Raw genomic sequence first — 10,288 nt, 5'->3', positions numbered from 1 at the left:
ATAACGCCTTTATTGTCGTTGCTACGCCTTTTTTCGCGTAATTACGCCTTTTGATTCGCGTTATTACGCCTTTTGATTCGCGTTATTACGCCTTTTGATTCGCGTTATAACGCCTTTATTCGCGTTGCTACGCCTTTTTTCGCGTAATTACGCCTTTTGATTTGCGTAATAACGCCTTTATTCGCGTTGTTACGCCTTTTTTCGCGTTGCTACGCCTTTCGATTCGCGTTGCTACGCCTTTTGGTTCGCGTTACTACGCCTTTATTCGCGTTATAACGCCTTTATTCGCGTTGCTACGCCTTTTTTCGCGTAATTACGCCTTTTGATTCGCGTAATTACGCCTTATGATTCGCGTTTTTACGCCTTTTGAATCGCGTTGCTACGCCTTTATTCGCGTTATAACGCCTTTGTTTCGCGTTATAACGCCTTTATTCGCGTTGCTACGCCTTTTTTCGCGTAATTACGCCTTTTGATTCGCGTAATTACGCCTTTTGATTCGCGTAATTACGCCTTTTGATTCGCGTTACTACGCCTTTATTCGCGTTATAACGCCTTTGCATATTTATTTTTTATTTCATTTGACACTATTAGGCTTTCGTAATTTAGAGTATTGGAGTTTATATAATAATAAATTAGCGCATTTGACGTAATTTTATATTGTCTTAAGATGTAAAGATCACCTAAATGTTATGAACTGTTACTTCATTACCATCTGATAAGACATCAGTAAAATAAAAATTTCATTTTTATGTGCTGTTACATGAGTGACAGGTACTGTAACAGGAAAGACACTTCTGTTATAGCAGTGACAAAAAATAAACATGCATGGTACTTCGTTATTTTACCAAACTTTTATAGAATTCCATTTTATTTTATCTTAAGATACAATGTGATCTGAAATCTATTATGTAGTGTTTGATTATCATCTGACAAGACCGTGGTTAAATAACAATGTCATTTACATCTTGTTACATGAGTGACATTTTAGTTACAGGAAAGACATTTCTGTTACAGCAGTGACAAAAATATGCATGCATGGCACTTCACAATTTCATCAAACTTGTATTAAATTTATTGATACAAGGTTAGCTTTTAAAAAAGCTAGTAGCGACTCGCTTCGTAATTTCTTTCCAGGGGCGTGTTTAAATGTAAAAATGACAGTTCTGTTAGCTTAAAAGACTTCAGCGAACATCAAAATAAAAGTGACATATAAAGTTAAGGAAGCCAGTTCTCTCAGTTTAACAAAGAGGAATATGAGTATATATGAAGATGTAAACAGATAGAATGAAGTCCCTATGTCTATGCACATTTACTATATGGCCTGTTGACCTTGACCAGAAAAAATAGATAAGTAGAATTCATAAAAATGTCTCTTTATACGAAGTTAAGTTGTAATATGTTATTTAGTATTGGAATAAGTGACAGATACAAGTCCTAAAGTAAACACAAGTTGTCTATCAATTCAGCCAGAAAAGCCGGGATCCTATTAAAAAATAGGATCCCGGAAATCGACCAGTTCAAGAATATAGTTTTCAGAAAAGCCGGGATCATATTAAAAAATTAAGAGGTCCAAGGAATTGGACAGTTCAAGAATATTGTTTTCAGAAAAGCTGGGATCGTATATAGGGATCCCGGGATTTGACCAATTCAAGAATATAGTCTTTGATTTTTCCAATTAATTAGGCATATAATTATAAGTATTGTGATTTTGTTAATAAATAGCTCTAAATATATCTATATCCTAAGTTAAATCAATTTAACTTTCATTACATACAATAAAAAAACTTAACGTTTAATGGCCTTTCATTACAACAATAATCAACACAAATATAGTTTATTAGTTTTTTCCCTTATTATCTTATACGATCCCGGATCCCGGGCGTCCCGGATCCCGGCCAGTAAATACATACACTAAACACCGGAAAGGATAAAATGATTGGAAAAAAGGTAAAGGACAAAAATGCACAGAACCAGATGTCGTTTATGTTAATTAACCAAACGAAAACTTACTACAGAGTAAACAGGACTGGTGAAATCGCTAAATCAAAAGTCAGTGTAAATATGATTTACTGAAAAGAATCCATGAAAACAAACATTTTAACCATCAATATATCTTTGCGCTGAAAACAATACTTGCTGCTTTTTAAAAATGGCGTGAAAATTGAAGGTTTTTTGACGCTATATAAGATCAAATTTGATTGGCTGAATAATTTTGGATCCTAGCCCTGATAGATAAATTTTGTAGAAAGCTGGAAGCTAAGCTTCGATTAAATTTTTGGATTGATTCGGAGTTTTAGGTTGTTTCTCAGTAAAATCCTATCGTAATACCGGCTCGCCGTGGCGAGCCGGCACAAGAAGATACTAAATGTAAGACATTCATCATATGTCAAAATCCAAGTGTACTGTCACAGTTATTCTCCCCTAGTTTTATATTGATATGTATTTCTTAAATGCTAATAAATGGTTGAATGTTTGGTTAAATAAGATTGCTGGAGAACGTTTATGGGGAAAAAACATTCATGAATGTTGAAATGTAGAACTTTGAACACATTACACCAAAACGTATTAAGAATAGGTTAGTGTTTGTTAGTCAGCTTTAATAGAATTACCTTAAGGTTTTACATTGTTTTGGTTTGGAACCCTGATTCAACAGGACAGTATTCAATGACAATTTGGTGTGGATTAAATATACCAAAGATTTTTTTAAAAGATGGAACAATCACAGGACAAAAATACTTTCAACCACTCAATGGTTATCAAAGCCTTCTAAATTTCTATTTTGTTCTTTTTGTTAAAATCATCAACAACCTTAAGATGATTGGACCCACTTATATTCACTGTCTTTCTAATTAAGCAAAAAAAATTACCTTAAACAGAGGCATCGATCACTGTTATAAATTGATCACGTTTCTTTGACTGCATTACTACCTGCATTACTACCTTCTTCTGCCTTACTTCTGCCTTACTTCTTTCTGCTGGCTTACTACTTCCTGCTGACTTACATTTTCTTCTGCCTGACCACTTTCTCCTGACTTACTTCTTCTGCCTGACTACTTTATGCTGCCTTATTACTACTTTCTTTTGCCTGACTAATTTCTGATGACTTACTACTTTTTCTGCCGGACTACTTTAAACTAACTTACTATTAATTTTTTTTGCCTTAATACTAAATGTTGACTAACTACTTCCTTTTGCCTGACTTCTTTCTGCTGTCGTACTAATTCTTTCTGCTGCCTTACTACTCCTTTCTGCTGACTTTCTGCTGTAATGGCAACCTTATGCTGTAATAACCTACTTCTTTCTGTTGGCTTACAACAGCTTCAGGTTTTAACTTATCTTCAGACTTACTAATTTCTAACTAATTCCATCTGACTTACCTACTGTCTACCGACTAACTACATTTTTCAGACTCACAGCTTAAACTTCTGACATAAATTTGTTACAACTTTCTGATGACTTACTACTTACTACTGACTCAAGAGTTTCACCTTAATTACAACTACCACTTTACCATAACCTGGGGCGGGGACAATAGCTTGCACTTTAAAGGACCATGCAGGAACATTTTAATCAAACTGAGCCTGGAAAATCTTCAATTTCGCGGATTTAAATATTCTTAAGCAGTTCTACTTCTCAAGACATCAATTTATACATGTTATACTTAAAGACAATAGTATAATTGATAAATTAGGTAAACAATCTATATATCTTATACATTATAAAACAAATGTTTTTAAAAATCTGCAAATTTTGAATTACAATCATATATATAAAATTATATGGCAGAGGATGTAACATTTTCCCCCTAAAAGTATCATTTAGTTTGCAAAATCACTTATTAACAATTTTCTTTGATACCTGAAACGCTTATACTGTAACATATTTGTCACTCGTGTAACAATGTTTAAGTCTAGGAGAAGCAATCTAACAAATATATCTGAAAAATCAATAAATTAGTTCTAAAAACTTTCATTTAGATAGTTTACATACAATGGAAATGATAAATTTGGCCTCTTCTTATGGTCTCAACCCGGTACGGAATTAGACCCAGCCCGTTGTAGTCTAGAAAGTAGTTCTTTAAAAATTTTGAAGTGGCCCAATTTAAGTCATTTCTAGTTAGATTGGTCATAATTAAAGTGTATTTATTGCATGTGTGTAGTTTTTGTGTGTTATATGATGAGTTTAAAAGTTGTTTTTTGTGTATTCTCCAGGAACTCATTTGTTGGCGGAAGGATTAAAGATGTACCACCCACCAGCAGTCAGGAGTTTTTAAAGTGGTAAATTTAAACTGTGTTACAATAGAATGAAGATTTCTGAAAAAAGGAGATGGCTAACCTATTATATTTTGGGCCTCATTTGACTCAGATAGTGTTGATGTTTAAAGTTGAAGACAGTATATAATTCATCAAGAACAGTGGAATCCAGAATTAAGCCTCAAATGTGACTGATTTACTATAGAACAAAGAATACGAAAATTCACCAGGTCGACACCTTATGATAAGATATCAAAATCATAACAACGCATTTTGTCACTACTGTAACATAAATTATGCAAAATGAGTATCATTTTATATCGTATAATTATAAATAAAAAATAAACCATTATTTCTAATGTATAATCTGAAAATTTTAATAGGTTTATACAGTAAATTTCAAGGTCTTTTCTACAAATTACACTTTTAAATTAACTGATAATTGTTTTAAATGTATCTACTGTTACTTATTTGGTCACTACTGTTACAAAATTAGCTGTAACAGAAGTGACTGTTACAGAGTGACATATTTAATGTTAATCTCAGTAAAAGTAATAACAATGTATCCCTAATAGATGTGAATCGTTCTTAATGACTTTTACCACATATTTTACAAAATTCTCAGTGGGGCTGTAAATGCAGAGTACTGACAATTAAAGCATACTACCCGTTACAGGAGTGACGGGAATAAAAATTACGCAAGTACTTGCCAACAGAAGTATGCATTTTCAAAAATATACAAACAAGATGATCCCATGTGGCACCTCCTGTGTTACTATTTAGAGACTTCTCTTTATTTTAGAGGCTTTGTTTTATTCTTAATAGCTAGGGATCAGTTATTACTTTTACTGATCATGAATATGTTACAGGAGTGACATAAACTTTAGGGACAGATTTCAAATTTTAAAATATAATACAAAAACTGTTGTAAATGTGCGTTTAACATCAAAGTTGACTGGCTTAAACATAAGATAATGCGAAAAGGGTATGTTTTTGACAGTTAAATTGTCATGAGATTTGTAATATTTTCACAAATGCTGTTATTTTTGTGTAGGGACAGCACTAATTGGCTCTAATTGGCACTTCTGATAATATTTTTTAAGGGTTTATATAACCGTTAAAAAACTGGAAACTGTTGAAATTATGAGATTTTAGCTAAACATTTCGTGTCCATTTGCATTTTCAGTAAAATCTCTTAAATATACTGTCCTAGGATGATAATTTGGTCTTAACGGTACATGGGAAAGTCCAAAAACGGGGTTATCTGGATTATTATCCGATATCGTAAAAGTAAACACTTACAAATACTATATAGCATTATTCTTACAGCATCGTTTGCGTATTACCGTTATGGCTCTGTCGGTAGATCGAAATTATTTGTAACTTTTAGAGTTTTGTTCTCATAGGTTCGAACCCCAAGTAGTGCCATTTTATAACCACAGGTTTTTCTTCTTGCTCTGTTTTTTTATCATTATAATTATTCATTTATTTTCGTTTTCCTTTTTGTTTTCTTCTTATGATATATATTTTATAGTATATATTTATTTTTTATTTCTATTCTTTTTTCTTTTTGTATTTTTTGATCACAGTGAAATAAAATATTCGATTTCATATTCATGTATGCATAAAACCGGTCAAACAATTGACTGTTCTGAGGTAAAAAAAAAATAAATGTACCAGTAGTCGAACTTCTGTCTGTACGGATAAACTCATTACTGACACGGTTGCTCTACCTACTGCGCTAACAAGTCATATAATAACATGTAGTTTTATTTTCATTTTTATAGATTGTGGCATTGATCTGCCTAATTGGAAGTTCTGTACGTTACATAGTATAGTACAGAACATATGTCTTAACATGGCGGGATTCACAAATGCGCGAGTCATTTGTGCATAACGGTCACGTGGTATTAGGCTGTATTTGGCGGTAAAACAGAGCGGGTTTTCATTCTAGGCTTGACTTCTGTCCTTTCAAGGCGTAAATTTTATTCAAATTCGAGAACAATTCATTCAGCAATTTTGATAAGTTGTTTTGTATTTAAATGATGACATGTATATAAATACATAGAGTCTAGTTTAAGCTGTAATATTTTGTTTTATGATACATAATTGTAATTAAAGTACGTGCATCATCGTATGTAAGAAAAGTAGCTTTTTAAACTAAATTTGCATGCTAGGACGTAGTCCGTAGATCCTATATTCGGAGGAATGGACGATTCAAATCGCTCAGCCAGGCGTTCTTTATATCTGGCGGTGCTGGGGTTGTGTGCATGAACTCATGCCTTAATGCCAGCGTTGACAGGTCGAAAGTTCTCCGTGTTACGGACACACGTTTTTTTCCTCAAAAAAGGAGGTTTCAGTTCGTGGACGGCTGCCATTCCGTAGATGAATATCCATCAGATTCTGTGGTTTATGTTGTAAATGTTGTAAAAGTAACCGCAGAGGTGATTTGAGCATGTAATATTAAATATCAAAATTTATTGAAGTATTAAGTTTAATGGCAAGTGCATTTATTGAGATATTTAATTCAATATGTATGTATATTCTTAAATGTATAATGTATTCCTCCAGCAATAAACTTGAATAAAGCCTATCGAAGTCTTGCCCACTGCAACATTGTGTTATGTTATTTGTGAGTAGGCATGTTAAGACCCTATTTTTCGCATTGTTATTGGTCTTTGTTATGTAAACACAGGCTCAAGTTATCATCCTAGGACAGTACAGAGTTTTGGCCGTAGGACAGAAAATGTTACGAAAATATAGAATGACTCCAATACATTTTTGTGTTTACAGATCAAAATCGCTGTAATTTTGAAGTGTTGATCTGTATTTTCTCTTATGAATGTTTTGGAAGCTAAGGTTTTTTTTTTCGGTATAATAAAATAAATAACATATGGCTGTCGGGGTGATAGAGGATAGTGCCAACCCTTGAACTGGCATATTACCCTCGGCTGCGCCTCGGGGTAATATACAACTTCTCGGGTTGACAATATCCTCTATCACCCCGACAGCAATATGTTATTTATATATTATTATACCTCAATATATCCTTCAATGTAAAACTCCCATAGGCCTACAATGTGTTCTGATCGAATATCACCCTCCTAGAATATATTTCCCGGGGAATATTTCTTATATCATCCCCTGGGGTACATAACCCTTACATAACTCTGTATTGATAAAAACGATAATGCTTTAGTAACCAGTTAGCATGATGCAAAATGACAGCCATGTGTTATTTATATAACATTGTTAAGTTAATATTTGACATATAAGTAATTTTTAAATGTACATGTTTGTATCCAACCAGCACAGCAAGAAAACATACATTTACGTCAAGTGTCTATTACGGTGGCACAGATGTGACACATGGGTGTCTTTATTTATCTTGTTCACACAAGATATTATCTTGTTCCCACGAGATATTATCTTGTTCCCACGAAATAATTATCTTGTTCCCACGAGATAATATCTTGTTCCCACGAAATAATTATCTTGTTCCCACGACATAATTATAGCCAATCAGAAGGTGTAAAATGGTAATATAGCAGTTACTTCCCTTATTTAGTTGAACATTTACTTGATTATACATGTATATACATTATATTCATGTATAACCATGTAGGTTGATCTTGAAAGTGCCACACTGTAGGGACATACAAAACCTTAACTATCAATTACTGGTGTTTAATAGCGCATTTGCGTGCAAACTGATCTGGGTCGACACTGGAGGGATGCATGTAAGTAGCCTTTCAAAACTCTGTATTTATAAGGCGGTGGCCCCGCAGTGGCGTTCAGTCCACCACGCGCGAATGAGTAATAATCAAATACAAATATCTTAAATCAATGTAGCATGAGAAGGACCGTCTTCGCAGCACTTAAGAGAAAAGTCCCAAAACCCATTTAACACGTGTTGCGTATATGCTTATAACGACCATTGTCGAACCATATCCCCCGACAAGCAAATGCTTCATCCTGTCAAGGTCTGCACTGTTCGCTGTTGAATCAGTAGGTCAGATTTTAACTGTTAAAGCAGTTAACCCTTTGATTAGCTCACATGGTTTATACAGGTTAACTGCTTTGTTTGCCAGATAGAGTTGCATATTTTTCTTAACTTTTGACCACTTGACAGTAAAGAAATATGCAACTCTGTCCACGCCCCTATACCGTTCACAAACTTTCGGGACGGACACTTAGACACTCGGACGGACAATGGCAACGCTATATGGGGCACAAAAATATTGAAGAACACAAACAATGCTGAAACGTATTGCTGCGGTGAGTTAAGAAGGCACATGCCCCCGCGCCCCATCCGGATCTGCAACTGGCCATGCACAATAATGTATGATACATTTTACGTCGGGGGTAAACCAGAGGGTAAAATCACGGGTTAGTTGGATAGATTGTTACAGTATCCAATACAATAAATTACAAATTAACATATGAAAAGTTGAGACATCTATCGTTAACCGATTTGGACATTTATGAGCACCTAATTTGTTGCGACATTTTTCGTTAATTTTTGGACGTTTATCGTTAAAGGAGTTTTGGACATTTATCGGCGATTGAGACATTTATCGTCAATTTTTGGACATTTATCGTCGTTTGGACATTTTTCGACGTTTGGACATATATCGGCGCTACAACAATCATATGTAACTTTACCTCAATATTGCAAACTAAAATTACGTAAACTCACAAAACCGGTGTTCTTTTGAAGAGCTATGTAGATACTATCAGTGTTAATGATTACCTGTTTAAGAAGAATATGGTTGCTTATTAATTATTAGAATGAAGTAGCATTGAGTCTTAGAAGCGCATACCAAGAAGTTCCATGTACCTTAAGTGTCGCCTAGTTTCGCTGATAACGTGCCTTGTAATCTCAACCAGCTCCACATGCGGCCTTCACATTCTAGAGCTCTTGCAATATCTCATTCTTCGTTATGACTGGAGGACATACCATTACGTATATGATTTTGAAAAAGGTAAAACAATGATTATATTTCAATTGTGAGATATGTCTAAAGCTTTAATTAATATTAAAATTGTATAGAAAATGATAAATATAAAATCGGATTATTTGACATTATTATTTTTGTCTTTTTAAAGAGATGTTTTACTCAAGTGACGCTTATAAGACAGTATTGTTATTCTTTTCTTTAATATAGATATTCAAGAACATGCCTTCATTTTTTAGACATCACATGTTTCGCAAAGACCATCCCATTCGACATTTTTATTATCCCGTCTGTGATTTTCATTTGCATTCAGTAGTAATTGTTTAAATCCTTGTGGGTTGTGCACAAATTATATGATTCATTAATCCAACACAACAATCTAGTTTCATGAAGCTCATAATCAAATAAAATAAATGTATTCCTATAAAGCTGTGTTATAATATGATATTCATGGCGACGTGGCCGAGTGGTTAACGCGTCGGACTAGTAATCTAATGATCGCTAGCCGCATGGGTTCAAGCAGCATCAGGTCCAGGTCGTTGTTTCCTTGCGCAAGAGACTTTACACTCTAGCTCAGTGCTGGTTGGTTCCAGGAACAGTCTATAAGCTTAGAGCTTCTTACACAATCGAACCAAAATAAGTTCTGTATAAACCAATATGATATTCAAGAATTTGGAAATGTGGTTAGCAACGCATACAAATAAACTATCTTAATATGATAATAAATTATGTTATTTTCTTCAAGCACTGATTATCAGGAGTTACTGATTGATATAAACATTTATGCTAAGTAAACTTTCAGTCCGCTGGTTTATGTAGTGGTACTTAAAATCGTTACAGTTCTAAACTAGTATTTATAATAAGCATTATTCTGACAAGTTTGGAGAATAAGAACACTACATTGCATAAACCAGTACAAAATATACTACTTCCGTCTTACAAAAATTCTATTTCGATAGTAAATGTTTCACAGGATCGAAAATACCAGTCCTAGTTTTTTTTACTTAAATTACTTGATTAATTGATTCCATTAGCATTTAACTTTGAAAAAGGGCAAACATTTAACTGAAGAAACAT

Source organism: Ruditapes philippinarum, unplaced genomic scaffold, assembly GCF_026571515.1.
Source record: "Ruditapes philippinarum isolate M1 unplaced genomic scaffold, ASM2657151v2 ctg869_1_1_1_1, whole genome shotgun sequence".
Classification (NCBI taxonomy): domain Eukaryota; kingdom Metazoa; phylum Mollusca; class Bivalvia; order Venerida; family Veneridae; genus Ruditapes; species Ruditapes philippinarum.
Note: the sequence above shows the minus strand (reverse complement) of the source record.